The 23,485-nt window shown below is 45.5% G+C and overlaps 1 pseudogene; it reads left to right on the plus strand.

Annotated features, from left to right (window-relative positions):
* Positions 1–224: 224 nt before the first annotated feature.
* LOC129034525 (17-beta-hydroxysteroid dehydrogenase type 6-like) lies at positions 225–8,723 on the plus strand (annotated as a pseudogene).
* Positions 8,724–23,485: the final 14,762 nt, after the last annotated feature.

Genomic DNA, 23,485 nt, shown 5'->3' on the forward strand with positions numbered 1-23,485 from the left:
ACTGACAGCGATTGCAGGACATCACCGCATCTGTGGGAGATGAGAGGACACTGACCTGCAAGGTCTGTTTGCCTTTAGGAGCAATGGACTGGACAGCCACCCTGGGAAGACTGTGGAGCCTGCAGTAGGCGTGGGTGGCTGGCCTGGGTGGCCGCAATCAGGAGTGCACAGCTAATGTCGCAGCCCCTACTGCTCAGCGTGGAGGACCTTAGGAGGATCCCAGCATGGAGGGCGAGAGCCATGCACAACCCACGCGTGTGACTCAAGTGGGGTCTGTGGTAGATGGTCTGTAGCCAGGGCCCTGAACATGCCCTATACGCCATGTGAGTGAATTGCCCCAAATCAGCACCACTGGTGACCTCACCTCTCATGCAAGAAACATTGCTCTGGGCAGTGGGAGTGGCCCAGGCCACCTTCCTAGTTGTGACGATTGCAAAGGCACGAGTCACCAAGCTCTGTGGGTACCTGCATCCTGATCCTTGCTCAGGGTGCCCCCGGGGACGATTCTGACAGTTCCTGCAGGTGTAGGCATGGATGCGCAACCTGGAAAATTTCAAGGAAGGTGCCCCAGGGCACAGGCCAGGATAGGCTGGCTCCCTTCCCAGGTCTAAGGGCCATTCTGATGCCTAGCCGCAAACCCGGAAGATTCTGATCTATGGGGCTGGGGCGTGGCTCCCCCACTGTAGGTATAAAAACCTCCTCAGGTGACTCTCCCGTGCAGCCAGGTTGAGAACCACAGTGATCTCGCTCACTGACTCACAAATTTGTTGGCACATTGGAATCACCTGAGAGGTTTAATACATTCTAAGCCTGGATGCCACTCCCTGAGTTTTGACTTAATTGGTCTGGGGTATAACCTAGCATTGGGATTGGGGAATCAATGACCTCTCATTTGAGGTGTTTTTTAAAAACCTCCAATGGTGCCCTACATCTGATTGGCTATCAGTTGCACACTTAGCTTGGAAGGCCCCTGGATGCTGGTTTTGTGGGAGAGATTCCCCTTGCCCACTCTTTCATTGCCTGATTGGCTTCCCTGGCCCCACAGGTGGCATCTTCCTCAAGTCAACCAGCGTGGTAGTCAGAGAAGGCTAACAGGAATGGGGAAAAACTTTCAACTTCCAGAGGAGTGGAAATACTGGGACTGTGGTCACACCTGGTCAACAGCCCTAAATATGAGTGTGAAAAGTCACTTGAATATTCAGAGACAAAGCTCTGGTCTCTGGTCTCTGGTTGCCACCCCTCTTTTTTTTTTGAGCCAGAGTCTTGCTCTGACACCCAGGCTGGAGTACAGTGGCAAGATACTGCTCACTGCAGCCTCGACCTCCTGGGCTCAAGCACTCCTCCTACCTCAGCCTCCTGAGTCACTGGAACTACAGGCGTGAGTCACTGAGCCTGGCTCTCCAACCCCTTTTAGAGGCTTTTTAGTTCTCAGGCTGGAGTATAAACTGACTTTCTCTGACCCCAGGGATGAGTCAGGCAAATGTGAAGCCAAGGGGTCAACATGGAGCTGCTTCTTCGGTGGAGTATCAATTTTATTTGACAATGTACATTTGGAAAGTCAAGTAAACTTACTGACTAGAAATGCACAACCTTATTTTAATATCATAATACATGAGAATATTGTAAACCATGATGCATAATTTGCATAATTAAAAATGAAAATCAATTTTTTAAATTTGTATTTTTAGATACACGCTCTTGTTCCATCACCCAGGCTGAAGTGCAGTGGTGGAATCCATAGCTCACTGCAGTTGCAAACTCCTGGCCTCAAGCAATCCTCTTGCCTTGGGCTCCCAAAGTGCTGGGATTATAATCATGAGCCAACGCACCTGGCCAGTCTAAGAGATTTTATGCTTGCACTGGATGTTTCAGAACAGGCATCTCCATTCCCCATTTATCTTGTATTAAGAGTTGTTTGTTAAAAAAGCTTGAGACCCACTGGAACTAGTAGGTTCAACCTATTTCTCTGTGATCTGAATGAGTTCGAATAGGCTTTTTCTCTGTTCGGGATGTTCTTCCCTCACTTGGTTACCTGAGGAACTCCCATTTGCCCCTCAAAGCCCACCTTAGATTTCTAGCATACCTTTCTTCTCCTGTCAGTGAGAGGTTATCACCACCTACTCTCTACTGTGCTTAGTACATATCTGCGTTTACACTTATTCTGCATTGGTGTAATTTATTTGTTTATGTGTCTATTTCATCTACAAGACTAGATACTCTTTGAGGGCAGGAATTATATTTCATACATTGTTCTTCCTCATCTTAGCACCAGGCCTGGCATAGAGCAGATCTCAACAAGAGTTTGTTGATTAAAAGCCATGTTTTTCTTTACTTCTTAAAGAGTAACTGAAAAATCCCAAATGCTCCAAATTGCTGCTAGTTGAAATCCAAAAGGAGATTGTTTTGGTGCTTTTTTCTGAGTCAGCTGTGTGACTCTGAGTATGCCCAGAAAACACAGGAGTTGCCCTGGCAGGGGGGTTGGTTATAGAGGGGTTGTCACTAGATCCTGGCCCCTTGGGGAAAGGGAGAGAGGAGGACATTGCAGAAGGGACAGTCCAGCAGCTGGCCCAGCTGTGGGGCCTGTGGTCTCCCCTCCTCTGCCCCCTCCTGTGCTCTTTGGACAGCCCTGTACTTACAGCCACTTGGACAAGCCTTAGCATTGTTTGCCTCTAGTGTAGGGTCAGAGGCCTTGTAGGAATGGCATGATTCTGCTTCCTTAAATAGTGACTTGGGAATGAAATGAGTAACCATGTCTTTAATTAGCCATACCCCAGAGGCCTGCAGGGGGTTGGTAAATGGTGGGCTCCCAGCCAAGATCAGCACTATGTGGCTGGTATTCGGTCCAGGGAGGCTTAGGGGGATGTTTTATTGGCCTCTCTCCCTCCAGTTGTCCTGTCAGCCCCTGATCCATGCTGCCGCCCTTTCAGCATGATGGGCTTCTCGAGACTGACAGAGGAAAGAAGGGAGGAGAGAGGCTAACCCAGTCTGCACATCTATTAGGTTGGTGCAAACGTAATTGTGGTTTTTGCCATTACTCGATTTTGCATTTACTTTTGCATCAACCTTATATAATACCATGGGCCAGCCTCTGTGCCCAACACTGAGAAGGGCAAAGTCAAAGGTTAGAGAAGGAATAAAATGTAACCCAACAAAAACATACAGTCCCAGAGCAGTCAAAGAAAGAGGGAATGAAAGATATTTCAGAAAAGTTTAAGTTCTTTGTATTTTTTGTATTTTCTTTCTTCTTCTTCTTCTTTTTTTTTTTTTTTTTTTTTTTTTTTTTTTTTTTTGATAGAGTCTTGCTCTGTCGCCAGGCTGCTGGAGTGCAGTGGCGCAATCTCGGCTCACTGCAACCTCCGCCTCCTGGGTTCACGCCATTCTCCTGCCTCAGCCTCCTGAGTAACTAGGACTACAGGTGTGGACCACTATGCCCGGCTAATTTTTTTGTGTATTTTAGTAGAGACGGGGTTTCACCATGTTGGCCAGAATGGTCTTGATATCCTGACCTCATGATCCACCCGCCTTGGGCTCCTGAAGTGCTGGGATTACAGGCGTGAGCCACTGCGCCCAACCTTCTTGTATTTTCAAATTCTGTAAATAGAATCCACACAGGCTACCCTTAATCCAGCCTCCTTCCCTTTTCTATCCACTTCCTCACACCCTGAGTCTGCCCTGGCACTCTTTCCTCAAAATGCCCCAGAAAACTGCCCTGGCCTGTGCACTTTTCCCTTTACCCTTGTAGAGAGAAAAAAAATATTTCTAGCCCGAGTCCACATGCCTTTCATCTCTACTAAATATCCTCCTTTCCTTCTGCCTCTTCATTTTTTCTCTCCCTAACCTTTGATGCTATATTACAGAAAATAATAATTCTGCAAGGGAAATCTCTAGCCCCAGGGAGAGTGGCAAAGACCAATGGGAAGAGGCCTCTTTCGATGGTGAGGAGAGAGGAGACAGGCTAGGGATACTCACAAGTTAAGAATGTTGGTCCTGTCTCTTAGACTCACACAGTACTGAAGTGTGGATGTCCTTGAGCAAAAGCACAGAGGAGGTCTGTGGAGTCTACCCAGGATGCTGAGGATCGCTTCCCAGAGATGAAATGCCTGAGTGGAGGTTCGAAAGAAGGCTAGGAGTTCACCGAGAGACCCAGGAGAAAGGGATTTCCATTTAGAGGGAATGACATGGGTAAGGTCGTTTGGATAAGACAAGAGTCAGGTCCCTCATCCACTTTGTAGCTCCTGACCTCCAGGCTTTCCAGAACTGTGACTGCATATGAGATTCAGGATCCCTTCCTTTCAGCTGTTGATATTGAACTCCTAGGGTCCAAACAGGAACTTGATGGAGGAGATGTTAACGGGTCCATAGGGCAAGCAGGAGAGATGCTCCTGTCTTTTCCTGGGAAGGGAATGCAAATACAGCCACTATCTTGTGCCTGGGATATAACTCTATTCCCTCCTGAGGAAGGAGAAAACACTTTGGGCAGGTCTGGGCAGGACAGGGCAGGGTAGGACTGGCTTTGCCCAGACCAACTTTGGTGCTCTCAGAAAGGAGGTAGAAAGCCTGACTATAAACAAGCCCTCACAGCTTCTTCTTTATTGGATCCACCAGTCCTCAAGAGGTTTATTCTGAAGTTACTGTTCAGTCTGGGCTCAACCTGTCCTTATTTCTTCACTCCCACTACCTCTTACTTCGAACACTTACTTGTGCATCTGAGATTTTAAATAATATGGTATCCTGGAATGTTTGAAGCTCCGGTGTATAGGAATGGTGTTGCATGTGTTAATAGAGCAGCAAGAATTCTACAAAGCTCTCTCTAGAGCTTTGTGTGTAGTTCCCGTACCAGCAGCATCAGAATTACCTGATAGCTTGTTAGAAATGCATGTTTTGGGGGACCTATCTCAGACCTATGGAACCCGTGGGGTGGGACCCAGCAATCTGTGTTTTAACAAGCCTCTGACATGCTCACATTTTGGACATGCTCAGTTGAGCTAGAAGGCTATGTAATACTGGGGAATTAGCCTGTGATGAGTAGGACTGAGTCCCCGGGTTTGCAGGTTCCAAGGCACAGAAAACACTGTTTATTTAAGGGACTTCTTCTCTGAATGGGCATAAAAGCATTCTTTGCCCTTTTCCATCAACACTGGCAGCTTCAGGAAATGCCACATGTGTTGCATCAGAGGGAGACTTCTGACTTCTCAGCAGGTAAATGTACCTTGACTCCAAGGATGGGGAAAAGAGGGGGCTTCAGAAAATGCAAATAAGGCTGCCAATGACCTCCACTGGAAGTGTTTCAGCTCTGAGTATGCCAAGTGCATTGCTCCCCTCAGTGCTTACTCTAGGACAGTTTCTGCCTGGCCCCTCCCTCAACTTCTCAGAAGCTGCTATGCCGAATTCTTCTCCAGCTTGGAGCCGTGCAAGAGGAAATGGACTGTAACAGAAGTAGGAGAAATTCAAATTTACTATAAGGGACTTTCTGAGGGCAAAGCCTGGAACAGAGCAGGTTGCACAATCTTTTCTGGACATCTCTCTCAGGGGCTACAGGACTTAGTGGTTAAGGCTAGTGCCTGAATCGAGTTCAGTCCTGGCCTTTCCATGATTTAGCTCTGTGATCTTGAGAAAATTGCTTAACCTCTCAGTGCCTTCATGGTCTTTAATTTTTAATTTTTTTAGAGATAGGAGTCTGGCTATGTGGCGCAGCCTGGTCTCAAACTCCTGGTCTCAAGCAATTCCCCCACCTCAGCATCCTGCCTCAGCCTCCCAAGTAGCTGGGATTATAGACACAAGCCATGGCACCCTGCAGCAGTGCCTCCCTGTTCTTGGTCATAAATTGGGAATTATAATAGCAAGACACTCACAGTCATTTGTGAGGATTACATTAGATAATGCATCCCAAGTAAGCACTAACCCAGTGCCTGGCCTGTAAGTGTTCACTAAATATCAGCTATTAAACACCGTCTGTGCCTAACGTAGTATAGGCATTCAATTTAATACATGCTTGCTGAGTAAATGATGGATTCACAGTCCATGTCTGAAGCTGCTAGAAGATCATCAAAAATATACTCCCCTTCCATTCTGAACAATTAAATTACCAGGGAGTGGTCCTGATTCCCAAGGCTTAATGGAACTCTAGCAGGTATTTTTCACAGTGGTTTCCTATTTCTGGAATGTCTTCTCCGTTCTGGTCTGTTGTCATCCAGTAGGCTGTTAGTGGGGAATCAGAGTGACTTAAATTGCTCTCATGGACAGAGGGAGGAAACAATTAAAAAGAAATGGGAAGTGAAGTTTCTTGGGTAGAAGGACAAGGGTTGCCACCAGGTAGCATTTCCTGACATGACTCTGCTTGGAACAGTCTCTTAGCAAATTGGAAAAGTGGTCCCTGAGAGAAATCCATCTGCCCCTCCCTCCATGCATTGCTGGAAGTGAGCTCCTGAGAGAGAATGTCAAAGGTCATTGTTGGGGTCTAACTTCATCAGAGCTGATATCTGGTAGGGGCTTATTTCTTTGGTTGAGCTGTTTAGAGGAAGAGAGATTGTTTTTTTTTTTTTCACTTATACCTGTACTCATAGAAAGCACCCTTGACATCAACACATCAGACCTGGGACCATCTAATTATCTGGAGATCTCTATTTTTCATTTACCGTTATACCTATATAATCTAGGTGGTTTCTGCCCCACTGTTGTCCCAGGCATTTTGCAGTGACTGTTAAAGAATTCCAAAGCACCTCTCCCTCTCCCCTCTCCCCTCTCCCCTCTCTCCTCTCCCCTCTCCCCGCTACCCTCTCCCCTCTCCCCTCTCCCCTCTCCCCTCTCCCTTCGGTCTCCCTCTCCTTCTTTTTTAGGTCTCCCTCTGTTGCCAAAGTTGGACTGTACTGCCGTGATCTCCGCTTGCTGCAACCTCCCTGCCTCGGGCTCCTGTGATTCGCCTGCTGAGTGCCTGGGATTGCAGGCGCGCACCGCCACGCCTGACTGGTCTTTGTATTTTTGGTGGAGACGGGTTTTCGCCCTGTTGACCGGGCTGGTATCCAGCTCCTGGCCTCGAGTGATCTGCCCGCCTCGGCCTCCCGAGGTGCTGGGATTGCAGACGGAGTCTCGCTCACTCAATGCTCAGTGTTGCTCAGGCTGGAGTGCAGTGGCGTGATCTCGGCTTGCTACAGCCTCCACCTCCCAGCCGCCTGCCTTGGCCTCCTAAAGTGCTAAGATTACAGCCTCTGCCCCGCCGCCACCCCGTCTAGGAAGTGAGGAGCATCTCTGCCTGGCCGCCCATCATCTGGGATGTGAGGAGCCCCTCTGCCCGGCCGCCCCGTATGGGAAGTGAGGAGCGCCTCTGCCCGGCCTCCATCCCGTATAGGAAGTGAGGAGCGTCTCTGCTCGACTGCCCATCATCTGGGATGTGAGGAGCGCCTCTGTCTGGTCGCCCCGTCTGGGAAGTGAGGAGCCCCTCTGCCTGGCTGCCGCCCCGTCTGGGAGGAAGTGAGGAGCGGCTCTGCCTGGCCACCCCGTCTGGAAAGTGAGGAGCGCCTCTGCCTGGCTGCCCTGTCTGGGAAGTGAGGAGCGCCTCTGCCCGGCCTCCCCGTCTGGGAGGTGAGGAGTGCCTCTGCCCGGCTGCCACCCCGTCTAGGAGGAAGTGAGGAGCGCCTCTGCCGGGCCACCCCGTCTGGGAGGTGAGGAGTGCCTCTGCCTGGCCGCCACCCCGTCTAGGAGGAAGTGAGGAGCGCCTCTGCCCAGCCGCCCCCTCTGGGAGGTGAGGAGCCTCTCTGACCGGCCACCCCGTCTGGGAAGTGAGGAGCGCCTCTGCTGGGCCTCCCCGTCTGGGAGGTGAGGAGTGCCTCTGCCTGGCTGCCACCCCGTCTAGGAGGAAGTGAGGAGCGCCTCTGCCCAGCCGCCCCGTCTGGGAGGTGAGGAGCCTCTCTGCCCGGCCACCCCGTCTGGGAAGTGAGGAGCGCCTCTGCCCGGCCGCCCCGTCTGGGAGGTGAGGAGCCTCTCTGCCCGGCCACCCCGTCTGGGAAGTGAGGAGCGCCTCTGCCTGGTCGCCCTGTCTGGGAGGACTCTGGAGACTGGTGAACAATGCAGGCATTCTTACACCAATTACCTTATGTGAGTGGCTGAACACTGAGGACTTTATGAATATGCTCATATGAATATGCTCAAGGTGAACCTCATTGGTGTGATCCAGGTGACCTTGAGCGTGCTTCCTTTGGTGAGGAGAGCACGGGGAAGAATTGTCAATGTCTCCAGCATTCTGGGAAGAGTTGCTTTCTTTGTAGGAGGCTACTGTGTCTCCAAGTATGGAGTGGAAGCCTTTTCAGATATTCTGAGGCGTGAGATTCAACATTTTGGGGTGAAAATCAGCATAGTTGAACTTGGCTACTTCAGAACGGGAATGACAAACCTGACACAGTCCTTAGAGCGAATGAAGCAAAGTTGGAAAGAAGCCCCCAAGCACATTAAGGAGACCTATGGACAGCAGTATTTTGATGCCTTTTACAGTATCATGAAGGAAGGGCTGTTGAATTGTAGCACAAACCTGAACCTGGTCACTGACTGCATGGAACATGCTCTGACATTGGTGCATCCGCGAACTCGATATTCAGCTGGCTGGGATGCTAAATTTTTCTTCATCCCTCTATCTTATTTGCCTACATCACTGGCAGACTACATTTTGACTAGATCTTGGCCCAAACCAGCCCAGGCAGTCTAAAGAAAACTGAGTTGGTGCTTCTTGGAATGAAGGCCAAAATCTGAAATTAATTGTTAGTGTCTCAGTAATCCTGATTTAGAACCCAGGCTTTTTATAACAATGCGTTTTCTTGCCTAAATTCATTTATCTGGCATCATCAGAGTACTAACATATTTATATTTCAGATATCCAAAGCTTACCACTTTAGGTGATGAATCTGTACTATTTTAGCCCTTTTTTGATGAGACTATTTTTCTAAAGTGAATCATTTGTTCTTGCCTTATTAAACAGAGTAGATGGAAAACAATTTAACCTATTTTGAAGTCATTTCTTTATGAATATGAATAATTGTTCTATGCTTTAATAATCTATTGTGAAGAAACTACTAAGAAATATGTTGGTGTGTTTGTCCTTACTTGAAACCGGTCTGTATTATGGTACTTTTAATAAATATTTGATTTTTCTTTCCAAAAAAAAAAAAAAAGAATTCCAAAGCAGGTGTGAAAGTGCAGAGCAGGAAGATTTGGAGAGAACTTTGAGATTTACTCTCCTGCAAAATCCTCCAGCCATGCAAGGCACAGGACTGGAAGAGCAGCAGCAGCAGAAATCTGGAATCTGTGCTTCTGATTTTGCCCAAGTGGCCAGATTTCCCCTGTGGAGGAATCACTCAGTTCCTGCAATAGCCCTTCCCCCACCTCACCTCTCTCTGCAGGGACCTCCAGGTCACCCCTATGCCTGGATAGAACTTGATGGCTGCCATTAGAACTTCTGCTTATGAGGTGAACTTTTCAGAAAACTCAATATTTAAAAACAGGGACTCACAAAACAAATCAACTGGAGAAGTGGGTGATTATTTGTCTTTGCTATATATAGGAAAGAGTCAGTTTATAACATAATTATTTTTATGTGCTATTTTTTCCCCAGAGCTCAGAGAACCATCCAATCTAATTATGCCTATATGCATTGATTTTTATAGCATCTCCTCTCTCCTTCCTGGGGTCAGACATGAGCTCTTCAGACTCTTCTTCTTTTGTGACTTTCTCCAGTGCCTGGCACTGAGCTTGGTACTCAGCAAGGCCCAACAAGGGTACAACTGACTGCTAGTTGTACTCCCTAGGGGGAGGTGTGTGGGTGTCTTGGAGCTGCAGCCTATACCAGGTCTTCCCAGGAATATGCTGCTTAAACAGACAATTCTTCTTCCTCTCAAGGTGGCAGGGAATCAAAGAGCAAGGCAGGTGTGTCCACCCCACCTGGTCTTCTTATCTTTGGACTGAAATAATCTGTGCAAAATTGGAAACAGCCTGCGTGTGTTTGGTGTATGTCTGCATGTGTGAGCCCGTTCCTCTGTGACTTGAAAACAGGCAAAGTATGAAGCATGAAGAAGAATATCTGGGTCATAAGGAGGAGAGAGCTCTGAGCATTCCTCCTGTCTGGATTTCCACCTCTTAGGTTAAGTCTGATTTATTTGGCTTTGATGGAGTCTTACCTCTGTATCTAATGAGAGTTATTTACAAATGAAGCTTGTGTCTTGGTATTTTAAAGGTTCAGCTGTAAGCCATGATCTGCTCAGCCAGGGTCTGGGCTCTCTAGACTTGGTGCCCACAGTGTCTCTCCAGCCTCATTCCCGGGGCAGTGGGGTCACACCCAGCTCTGTGCCTGCTCTAGAGTGTGGACCCTGCTCCTGGTTCTGCTCACACTGTTACTGTAAGCAGGAAGTTCTTGCCCTCTGCCCAGGTTGCCAGACCCTGGAGGAGAAGGGAAGTTTATATTCTTTACATCTTTAGGATAATGCTTGACATAGAGAAGATGCCTGATAAAGGTATATTAAGTGAATGGAGAGAGGGATGGATGTGCCTTTCGCCACACGTGTCCTGCCTACATTTAGGGAAATTTACTGATGCCTACTATAGGCAGGCTCCATTCTAGGTGCTTGAGATACATCAAAGTTGGAAAAATCTCTTTCTTTATGGACAGAGATTACATTCTAGCAGGGGTGACAGACTAACAATAAGTAAATAAATTATATAGTATACTACATATAAGTGCCATGGGAAAAAATCAAGCAGGAGAAGGGGGAGTTGGAGGGTGGGGGCTGGGGCAGGTTGTGGTATTAAATAGGTGGTCAGGGCCCAGTGTGGTGGCTCACACTTGTAATTCCAGCACTTTGGGAGGCCAAGGCAGGTGGATCACAAGGTCAGGAGATTGAGATCATCCTGGCCAACATGGTGAAAGCCCGTCTCTACTAAAATACAAAAAATTAGCTGGGCGTGGTGGTGCACACCTGTAGTCCCAGTTACTCTGGAGGCTGAGGCAGGAGAATTACTTGAACCTGGGAGGTGGAGGTTGCAGTGAGCCAAGATTGCGCCACTGCACTCCAGTCTGGGCAACAGAGAGCAAGACTCCGTCTCAAAAAAAAAAAAAAAAAAAAATCAGTGGTCAGGGCATGCCTCTGCTGGAGTAAATGGATCCCTTCTCTGATCATCTGAAATACTTTGTCTGAATCTTTCCTCTGGCAATATTGTTTTATTCTTTAAAAATACGTTTTTTTTTTTGAGATAGGGTCTTGCTCTGTTACCCAGGCTGGAGTGCAGTGGTACAATCATAGCTCACTGCAGCCTTGATCTCCTGTGCTTAAGTGAACCTCCCACCTCAACTTCCCAAGTGGCAGAGACTACAGGCACGTACCACCATGCCTAGCTAATTTAAAACATTTTTTTTTTTTTTTTTTGGTAGAGACAGAGTCCTACTCTGTTGCCCAGGCTGATCTTGAACTCCTGGGCTAAAGCAATTCTCTCACTTTGGCCTCCCAAAGTGTTGGGATTACAGGTGTGAGCCACCATATTGAACCTGTCTTATTCATTGTACTTATACACTCACACACACATAAATCACATTTATCTGTTTCACTGTTGGCTCTCCTACTAGGCTGTCAGCATGCAGAAGCACTTCTATGCATGATCAGTATTTATACCCTCTCAGCATCTAACACATGATAGATGTTCAATAAAAGGAGTCAAATAATAATTAATAATTGATTTGCTGGGGGGAATAAATGGGTCAGAAATAGTAACTGCCATATTGGCCTTTTTTTTTTTTAACATATACAACTTGCTCTCTTTAGGTAGCAAATACTTTTGAGTACATTAAGAAGAACATTTACCCTTAAATTAGGCTTAAGGGTTCACGTGCATCAGTGGCCTTTAGGAATGCAGTATCCTTAAACACGAAACACACCTACCAGGGGAGTGCCTCCTGTCTGCAAAAAAGCTGCTTTTTGTTTTTCTTTTTTTTGAAATGGAATCTCGCTCTGTCACCCAGGCTGGAGGGCAGTGGTGCAATCTCAGCTCACTGCAACCTCTACCTCCCAGGTTCAAGCGATTCTCTTGCCTCAGCCTCTGGAGTACCTGGGACTACAGGCATGTCCCACCATGCCCAGCTAATTTTTCTGTGTTTTTAGTAGGGGCAGAGTTTCGCCATGTTGGCCAGGCTGGTCTCAAACTCCTGACCTCAAGTGATCTGCCTGCCTTGGCCTCCCAAAGTGCTGGGCTCACAGGCGTGAGCCACTGCATCTGGCCTAAAAAGCTGCTTTTTCTAAGCTGCATTAATTCTTTTGACCTGGCCAGAGATGCTTTGGTAAATGCTTTTGCTTCAGGGGACTGATTAATGCTTTGAAGTCCCTAAAATGTTTTAACTTAGTTTTACAAAAGGGAGTGATGTATCAACCCAAGGGAAAAGTGATGGGCTTTGGGCAGGTCATTCTCTGTTTGGAAGATGGGATGGGGAGCAGAAGAGTGTGGTTTGAGGGCCTGGACACTGTCTTGGCCTGACTGGAAGGGGACACCTTGCCCACAACCTTCTGGCCCTTCTTCCCAGTGAGGGGGACGATTGGCCTTATCTGTTGCTGAGAAACTTACAAGAAACTTACACTCCCAGATTACCTTGTGCTACGCCATATCCTGTTTTGAATTTCCAAAGGAGAATAAATAAGACAAAATGATGCTATTAACAAAATAGCTTCCATTTGTTAAACCCTATGTGCCAGTCTCCATGCTTGGTTTATATTTAGTATCTCAGTGTAGACCTCACAGCCATTCTAGGAGGCAGTGGTCACTGTCCCCTTTTCACTGACGAGAAAACTGACAATGAGAAGCCAGTTCTCCCAAAGTTGCCCAGATGGTAAACGGCAAAGTGAAGGTTTGACTCCAGGCCTGCCTGTCTGACTGCAAAACTTGGCCTCATAACCACTAAAGGAGCAGATAATTATTTAGAGGAAAAAACAAATGGGTCTTCTTCAAGATAGTGACAATGGAGATTATAAAGCACAGGAGCATAGGAGGAGTTGCACGGTGTAGCAATGTGTGCTTCGATGACAAGGAAGGGGGGTTGAACGCTACCCAGAGACGGCTGCAGCAGGGGAAGCCCCTTAACCATGCGAACAGGTTCTAGAAAGATGTGGGAAAATGAAAAAGTTTGGGGGCGGGGTGGCATGAGGTTGGTAAGATTATGGAGGAGGGACTTTTCTTCCGAAATTTTCATTAATATTGTTGATACATATTTCTAACTAGAACTTGTCAGAGACACTGGAACTGCTTCCTAAAGGGCATAGAAAATGTCTTATTTCAGCTTAAGTTTCATCCAAATTGAGTCGGTAAATGGTTTGTCAACTCACTGTGCTCCGTGTGGAGGCAGGGAGCTTGTGTGGATGAGTTACGGCCACATTCACCAAATCTCTCACTTTCTCTGGTTTCGCAAAGAGTCTCTAAAAAGCCCTGCAATTGGAGGATTGAGTGTATTTTCTCTCTGCTCTCTTGGGGAGGCTCCCAAGAGAAAGGAAATGATGCCAGGGTGGGCAGCTCCAGGAGCTGGGATGTTTGGGGGCTCCTTTGTGGAACTGTCTGAACTTGGGGAGTTCAGAGAGCTTTGTGCCGTGACTTTAGGCTTTAAGAGACTTTTAAAACATGGAGTCTTGTCCAGGCCACAGTGGACTTGATTCCCTTAAATCTAATGGGTGACTTAGCAGCTCTTGTGTTTGTTCTGTGAGGTCATAGGGATGTCTTCTGCCCAGTGAGCTACACAGATTGAGCCCCATACAATACATTTTGCTCCCTTCCTGTGACAGCCATTCTTGTACCTGCACCCTCATCTACCTGTACTGCCAAGAGTCATAGGATTGCTTGTGGAGTGAGTGTAAGCGTGTCTTTATTTTCCTTTCTCCAGTCTGCCTGCTTTTCTTGGGGGCTTGTGTTTGATTTTGCACTGCTCTTGCTCTCTCTCCCATCCCCGGCCACCCCTGTCCCTGCTGCACACAAAGACATGTGTGTGTGCAGTATGTTTCTCTCCTTCCTGCTTCCAAGATCCAAAACCAGCCCATTGCAGGACTACACTGATATCTGAACTTCTCCACCAGACACTCTCCACCATATTCCTTTCTTGGGTTCATAGCTACCCAAGCAGACAAACAGCTTTCTGGACAGTAACTGATGGGCCTTCCCATCAGTCAGATCCTTTTCCTCTGTTTACTATCCCTTCTTTCCATATACCAATCCTGGAACAAGTAGACACTTTGGGAATATCTGTTGAAAGAACAAATCTCATTCCACCAAACTGTAGATTTGGCTCTTCCATGAAGATTTCAAGTTCATTTTGTTTACTTGCCATAGTTCACCCATGGATGTAGGAATATCCAAGACTCTAAGCCTAACCTTCCAAGTCCCTCTCATGCCACTCTCCCCACTTATCACACTCTGTTGTCATTAAGCAGGTGCATTTCAGTTCCTCAAACCCTCTAGATTCTTTCCCAACTCAGGGCCCTTGCAGATAAACTGATTCCTTCTCCTTGAAATGATCTTTCCTCCCTCCATCTCCAGCCTGACTCTTCACAGGTCTAGTTCCTTCTCGTCTTTCAACTGTCAGCTTGAACATCAACTCTTCAGGCGGCCCTTTCTCACCATGTTGTCTCCACAGTGTCCTTTGCCCCCTTCACTCTTTGTAACTACACCTTGTTTCCTTCATAGCCAGTCACTGTTTGCTATTATGTATCCATTTGTCTGTTGTCTTGTTCCATGTCTGTCTTTCTCCCCAGGATGTCAGCTCTGCAAGGAAACAGATGATTCTATTGTTTTCATCCCATATACCCAGCACCTGGCACGGAGTAGATTCTCAACAGTTCTTAGTTGAATTGAGTGGATGACTGACTGAATGAACAATTGAATGAGTACTTTTCTTTTCTCCCCCTCTTTTTTTTTTTTGAGACCGAGTCTCACTCTGTTGCCTAGGCTGGAGTGCAGTGGCGTGATCTCTGCTCACTGAAACTTTTGCCTCTCAGGTTCAGGCAATTCTCCTGCCTCAGCCTCCTGAGTAGCTGGAGTTACAGGTGTGCACCACCATGCCCGGCTAATTTTTTGTATTTTTAGTAGAGATGGGCTTTCACCATGTTGGGCAGGCTGGTCTCGAATTCCTGACCTCAGGTGATCTGCCTGCCTCGGCCTCCCAAAGTGTTGTGATTACAGGTGTGAGCCACTTTTCCCCTCCTTTTTCTATTCTTGAAAATTACTTGTCACTGTCTCACTGCTATTCTTCTGTAACTGTTGTTTACATCATTTCCTTTTGAATGTAGTTTTGGGGTTTATTTGTGCGTTTTTCTTCTTTAAGAGTCAGGAGTCATTCTATGCTCTCTGAACCACAAATGAGATCTTCTGTTTTATTCTTCCCTGCCCTAGAAAGACATATCCTACCCCTTGTCAGCCATCATCTTGGAGCTCAAAAACAAGATTTGGTGTTCTGTGTCCTGGATTACCATACTGGAATAAAATGTTCAGATGAAACTGGGAAAATCAGCATTACAGAAACATGTAGAAGGGAAGAAACCGGGGCTTGGGGGGCCTGAAACTGAGGCTGAATATAAAAGAGAAGAAATACTGCCATAGGCATGTGCTGTAGACTACCTTCAAGATAGAGGTACCTAGAGGCAAAAAGATGATGTTATCTTCACACCAGTTACAAATCTAGCCACAAGGTATGTCATAGTTATGATGGCTGGTTGAAGCTACCTATGCGAAATGTGCTCTGCAGATCAGCAGCACCTGCTGCACCTGGTGCGTATTTGAAATGCAGAATTTTGGGCCTGGCCCTGGGCCTAACGCAATCAGAATCAGTATTTTTGACAGGCCATTCAGGTCATTTATATGGCTGGTAGAATTTGAGAATCACTAGTGTATTCCAGAAACTGCCTGACAATTCACGTTGCTAACAGCAGAGGAATCCTTTGATAAATTATGGGCATGTGTTTCCTATGACTTCATCAATTGTCACTCTGTCACCCAGGCTGGGGTGCAGTGGCGTGATCCCAGCTCACTGCAACCTCTGCTTCCTGGGTTCAAGCGATTTTCCTGTCTCAGCCTCCCCAGTAGCTGGGATTACAGGCGTGTGCCACCATGCCTGGCTAATTTTTGTGTTTTTAGTAGAGATGGGGTTTCACCATGTTGGTCAGGCTGATCTCGAACTTCTGATCTTGTGATCCACCCGCCTTGGCCTCCCAAAGTGCTGGGATTACAGGCATGAGCCACTGCGCCCTGCCTGGGAATGAAGGAAACTTCTTGTGTGAGCTCTACTCTGGCCCACAAAGAAGGCTGACATTGACATGGGCTGGGACAAATAAGATAATCTTCTCATTTAACTTTAAGTTCTTAAGAGCTGAGATGGAAAGTTAAGGCACAGTCAAATATTGTAGGCTTCAGAGAGGCAGATTTCAAAATGTGTAGGGATGGAAAGATTCAAGAGTTTTATCAGAAGATGGCATTGACAAACTGGGAGCCCTTAAAAATGCAACTGCTACCACGTATGACACTAAAAATGGTTCCCGTGAGGAAGAAAAGGAGGAGGTGTCTGAAAAGTTAGGTGTGGCTGCCCAGGGTAACTTACAGAGTCCAGGGTACAGAAGGAGGAAGGAGGAACACAACATCAAAAGACTTGCTTGGATCTCTACCAAGAGTGGCAGGTGGTTACGTGCTGTAAAGAAATCCTAACTTGTTACGGTGTTAAAAACAAGAAGAGCTACTCTGGGTAAGTGTGGAGCAAGGAGGATTAGAGAGGAATATTTCTCCCGTTTGGAAAATGAGAGGTGTCATTGCCTCCATGAGACCTTCCCTGATCATCAGCCTCTCCCGCACTCTGTACTCTGTCATTCTCTAGCCATATCACCCTTTTGAATGTATTTCGCAACGTTCATTGCTATGTGGAATTATCTAGTTTACTATTGTCTTATTCATTACCTACTTTGAACTCTTCTAGAATGTAAGCTCCATGAGAGGGGTGACTTCACTTGCCTTATTAACCACCAGATTCTTGGGGCCTAGAACAGTGCCTGGCGTGTGCCAGGTGCCACATAAATGTGAACGAATGAACAGAAGTCTGAGACAAAGCCAAATGCCTCAACCCCTATGAACTCTATTCACTCTGTCTGTTCTGTAAAGATCTGGAGATGAGGCTCTCCAAATTGCACAAAGGATAATAAGCTTATCAAGAAAAGGAAAGAGCAGCTGATTTTTCTTGGGAGCCCTTGCTCCCAAGCCCATGGGTTCCAAAACCCATGCTCTTTCCCTTAAATTGAGGCTTGGTGGAAACTGGAGTAAAAGGGAAATGAGCCCATTAACTGCTTTAAATAAACTTAAATCTCCAAGCAGTGGACAAGGTAAGTATAAATTCTTATCACAAGGATGCCACTTAAAACCCTTCCAAAAATCTGTGGTGTGCAGCAATAAACACTTATTTCTTGTTCATATGTTTGTGGACTGGCTGGGGTTTGGCTGATCTTGGCTGAACTCTGCTGAGCATAGCTCTAGGCTGCGGATTGGGTCCAGGTCTGCTCCAGGAGTCTTTTATTATTCTGGTACCAGTGGGCGTTCCAGGGCATGTTCTTCTCTTGGCAATGCCAGAAGCACATATGAGATGAATGGAAATACACAATACATAAGGCATGTGTGTATTATGGGCATATTGATTGTTCTGCCCACATTTCTTTGGCTGAATCAAGTCACAAGCCACTCAAGCCCAAAACCAGTGGGGTGGGCGGTACACTCCATCTCTAGCAAGGTCCCATGAGAACTTCAAAGTCCCATGGCAAAGGGTGTTGATCCTGGCAGGAGTGAACAATTGGGAATAATGATGCACTTGACCATAGGAATATATGTGGAGCATGCATGGTGTGCAGGGACTGGGCCTTATGCTGTATGTGCACCATCTCATTGAAGTCTCACAGCAATCCTATGAAGTAGATTATTATTATTCCTATTATTCAATGAGAGAATTTAGGCTCAAAGCAGTTCATGACTCAAGGTCCCACTGAAATAAATGGACTATCAGGGGCATGAGCCCAGGTCTGTCTGGCAGGAACGCTCATGTTCTTAACCCTGACTCAACTCTGCTGAAAGAACTGGCTGTGATGAAAGAAAAGCTGCCAGTAATTTTTCAAAAGCTGTAGGTGATAGGGACGGCATCAGAAGACCAGATACACACAAATGGATGCATTTATCAAGGGGTGGGAGAAAGTGAACTTCTAAAATGAGATAAGCTTGAGTTTTGTGTGTCAAGGATGGTTGCTTTATCAAGAAAAACAAAAAACAAAAAACAAAACAAAACAAAACAAAAACCAAACTCTAGACAAAAAGCCACCATCTCTGTGGCTGGGCTAATGAATCAGGCTGGACACTAGTACTATCGTAGACAGTGGAATTCATCTGAACTTCATGTTAATCCCTCAGCTTGAATGGATATATTCAGCTACCCCATCTACTCCCAGTCTTGGTTCCATATCCTTGTGGTGGTGCTATTCTTTAATGCCTTAATTCTCAACTTGCCTATATCTTAATTCTACTGCCTTAATTCTCAACTTGCCTATACCCTGGGCCTTTGATTTGAGTCCCCTCACTGATAGCTTGGGGTCTCCCTAAATGAATATCTGTAGATTTCTGCTGCTCACCCATACTGTCCTGTATATGATTCTCAGACAAAGCCTGGCACCTGACTCCCTGCCCTCCTCACCAAGCTGGCATGCCATCAGGACTCCTGAGTCCTCTCACCCTGAGGAGGGATACTCCCCCAGGAACATTCTAGAACACCTTTAGAACAAGTGACTCATGGGCAGTGCTAACGGTGATCCGGGGGGTAGCATGAGCTCAGTGAGGGTAAGCATGGCTCCGCAAATCTGATTTCCGTTGTTAGAAAATTGGACTGCCAGATCAAGGGACAGTCATGAGGTTAGAATTTCACATTTCATCAAAGGATTTGAAAGACCCTTTCATGATCTCTTTTCGAAGAAGACTGAGAAACATTGGCTGATTTAGGACAAATAGATTAGTGCTGGCTGGTTAAAAAATTATGCTGTCATTAATCAGATGTGCTGATTAATGACAGCCAGAGGGAGGCAGCTGGTGTTGAACAATAGAACTCTGTCCTCAGCCAGGTCCTGTCCGGGGTTCTCACTCTCACTCTCTCTATAGCCACCCCATCTCTCTTTGAACAACTTGGATGAAGACACAAGAGGCTGCTTTATAAAACTGATGGCAGGCCTAAACAAAGGAGGAGTAGCTAGTATAAAAATGAGAAGGTCAAGATTAAAATAATAATAATATCTATAACACCTTACAAAGCCTTTCTCTAGAGAATGATGTTATCTAAGTCTCTAAACAACTCTATGTAGTAAGGGTGACCAATGAGCCTCATTTCAGATTGGATTCAGGGCTTAAGTAAATTCCCAGAATCACACAACGTTGTACTGCAGAACCCAGGTTTAAACACTTATTTTTCTGATTCCAAATTTTATACCCTTTGAAATTGGCCAAAATAAACAAGAGGAAATTAATGGAAACATTTTTAAAAATATACAAACACAGGTTGGGAGAACCTAATATACCAACTGCCATGGGAATGACCCTCAGCATCTCTCCCTTGTTCCCTAGCTCTGAGACAGCTGCCCACTGCTTCACTGTGACAGAGCTGGCATTCTCCTCCCCAACCTGGCCTCTTCCAGGCAATTGGTAAGCCCATCTAGCTGGAGCAGAAGAACAGAAATGTGGATTTGGCCCCCTAGTCTCATAAAGCTACAACTGCTGGTCTGATTCGGGGGCCCCTGTGGCATGGTGGAAAAGACATGAGCTTACAAATCCTGTGAATTAATTTACTTTTAAAAGTAAATTAAATTTACTTGCCTTGGGCAAGTAAACTAAACCTGGCCAAGCCTCAGTTTCTTTTTTGTAAAAGGGGAGACTAATGATACAAATCTTAGTGGACAGTGGTGAGGACTGCAAGAGATGATGCATGTAAAAATTCTGGCACAGGGCCTGGCAGATAGAAAATGTTAATAACTGGCAAGTTCACCTTCAGAGTTGGGAAGTCATAAGTCGCAGCATGGATTGAACCAGGATTGTCATACCCTCTGCACCATCATGGTACTCTCACCCTTTCTGGATCTAAGTCCTGGCTTCAGTGATCCAAACGTGGGTAGATTTTAATTCTTCTGGTAGGAGGCCCTCCCTATTCAAGAGGTAAGAGAATGCCCAACACATAGCCAGCCATGCTTGTTCTGCTGTGCCTTTTAATTGTGCAGAAAATAGTAATGATAACAGAAACTTCTAGTATTTCAGAAGGCTGGAACATCATGAGAACTTACCATTTAGATTCCCCAGGCAGGAAGACGAATGGATTGAGCAACTCATCTCTTTTCCTTCACTTCTTGGGAGGTTTGGTAGAGGGAACAGGAAGCATGGAGGAAGGTGCAGAATTTGTGGGGAGCAAGTACCTTTGTGAATCTCTTTCTCACTGTTGCATTTTGTTTTCTTTCTGAGTTTCTCTATCTTCTGGGTGATACAAGGAAGCTACTGTTTGTCTAGAATTTAATACTCTTTTCTGTTTGTTTTAATCCCTACCAGGACCAGGTGTTCTTTTGGTTTTTGAAGTTTTCATCAATAGGAGTTTACTTATTTGGCACCATAAAACCCTACTTTAAACAAGATACACAATTTTATGCATCATAAAAGTAAAAACAAATTAAGTATTTTTGAAAGCAATGTGTTTTAAATTATATCCAAATAACAAATACTCACCTAGGGCAAAAGATGAACTCTTCTGGAGCAATAGATTGTAGAGCTGATTGATTTATTTTGTGCAAGAGTAGATAATAATTTACCCAATGCTTGCTATGGTGGGGATTTTCCCCACAATAGTGTGGTGAGGTCAGCAAAGCATGATGGTCAGAACCAAGGCATCTTCATCTTATCTGCAGGTCAGGTCCTGACAGTGGATTCTGTAAACTCCCACCCTCTTAAATTCACATTAATGGGCATTAAAACTTGATGTTGGCCGCTGGGCGCAGTGGCTCACACCTGTAATCCCAGCACTTCGGGAGGCCGAGGTGGGCGGATCACGAGGTCAGGAGATCGTGACCATCCTGGCTAACACGGTGAAACCCCGTTTCTACTAAAAATACAAAAAAGTAGCCAGGCGTGGTGGTGGGCGCAGTGGCGGGCGCCTGTAGTCCCAGCTACTCTGGAGGCTGAGGCAGGAGAATGGCTTGAACCCGGGAGGCGGAGCTTACAGTGAGCCGAGACTGCGCCACTGCACTCTAGTCTGGGCGACAGAGCGAGACTCTGTCTCAAGAAGCAAACAAACAAACAAACAAAACCCCCAAAAAACCTTGATGTTGGTCATCTGGCCTAGCACAGAAAACAACTTTCTGTCAATCACTTCTCCTCCTCTTTTATTGATTATCGTCAATTGCATAACGGTAGCACTCCTCACATATTTCAGCATTCACTGTTTGTTTTTCAAAACTGTTCCTACAGTCAACAAACCCTTTCATACATGCAAGCCAGTTTCATCCATTTCTTACATCTAATTAATCTCTTTGGGTTTCACTATAATGGCACATTTCTTATTCTTCTTCTTTTTCTTTTTTCTTCTTTTAACAGCTTTACTGAGGTGTAATTTACATGACATAAAATTCACCCATTTTAAGTCTGTAATTCAATTATTTTTAGCCAATGAGTGCAGCTGAGTAGCCACCACTATAATCCAGTTTAAGAACACTTCTATCACCCCATCCCCTTTTGCAATACTCTTTTCTCAACCCCAACCCCAGGCAACTAGTAATCCACTTTCTGTTTGTATAGATTCACCTCTTCTGGATATTTCACATAACTGGAATTACAGAACGTGTATCTTTTGTATCTATTTGGCTTCTTTCACTTAGCTCGATGTGTCTGTTTCATCTGGTGTAGAACATATCTGTACTTTGTTCCTTCTTAATGCTGAACAGTATCCCCCATTTGGATATATACCACCTTTTGCTTATTTACCACCAGTTGATGGGCATTAGGATTATTTTCACTGTTGACTACAGTAAACATTGGCTTATATGTCTTTGTGTGAGTACGTTTTCATTTTTCTTGGGTAAATCCTTAGGGGAATTGATGGGCAAAACTTTTTTAAATTGCACTTTTAATAGTTTCACGATTCACAATATGCAGATATACGAAGGTTTCTGAACAATTTATAGTCACTTGGCGATTTGGTACAAACGTATGAACACTTGTCCAATTTAGTTGTAAGCTCTTCATTGTAGTAAGATATTTCATTACATCTCTGAACTGACACTATTCCTTCTTCCATTTTGAACATATCAAGAATTATGTATTTACTCAGTAAAATTTAATTAATATTAGCATTTAAAAAGTTGAAATACTTTATTTCAGGAGCACAGGGAAAGACCACTGAATTTGGAGTAAAAAACAATGGCTTTGATTCCCATCTCTGTTGCTTACTATCCATGTAAGCCTTTGAACAAAATCATTTAATGTTTCTGAGATTTTCTCCTTAATACTGAGGGGTTGACCAGGTGCATTGGGTCACGCCTATAATCCCAGCACTTTGGGAGGCCGAGGCAGGCAGGTTGCTTGAGCCCAGGAGTTCAAGACCAGCCTGAGCAACATGGCAAAAACCCATCTCTATAAAAAATACAAAAAAATGAGCCAGGCCTGGTGGCATGTGCCTATAACTCCCAGCTACTTGGGAGGGTGAGGTGAGAGGATCACTTGAGCCTGGGAGGTGGAGGCTGCAGTGAGCTGTGATCATGCCACAGCACTCCAGTCTAGGCAACAGAGCAAGACTTTGTCTTTAGAATATAATGAATGATAATGGTGTTTATCCTGCTACATTACAACATCAAGCTTCTTGTAACCTTTAAAAACCTGGAACCAAGAGTTCAGTCTCAAAACGGTATCAGACTTAAGAAGTACACTTCAATAGGCAAAAGTAATGAAAAAGTAATTCAACTTTTTTCTTATGTCTCCTGAAGGATAGTGAAGAGGATCTGAGCACATGGTCCACATTAATAGAAAGTCCCCTTTCCTCACATGTGTGCCTCACACCCTCACCTCCTTAATTCACACCACCCCCCAAATCCTTCTCATCTCTCTGCCTGTGCTGCTGATTTTTCTCCTCCTCTTCACACTCTCCTTTCTTTCTCAGTCATTCATTATGTGAATTAACCTAACTTCCTGCCCAGGAAGAAAGAATTTTTCCCTGATAGAGGAGAGAAACCAGGTTGGTAGCTTCAGGGTATCTCTTGGATGGATGAAGGATGAAATCTGAATATTAAAACTTTTCACATACATTATAAAGTATAAGACAATGGAAATAAAAGTTATTAGTGTTATTATCAGTTATCAACATTATTAATAATATACGGTGAAATAATAGTTATGCCTTGTGCCCCAGACAAATAATTTAGCTACCAAAATACTAACAAGTCCGTGATAC

The sequence above is a fragment of the Pongo pygmaeus genome, chromosome 3, assembly GCF_028885625.2.
Source record: "Pongo pygmaeus isolate AG05252 chromosome 3, NHGRI_mPonPyg2-v2.0_pri, whole genome shotgun sequence".
Lineage (NCBI taxonomy): Eukaryota > Metazoa > Chordata > Mammalia > Primates > Hominidae > Pongo > Pongo pygmaeus.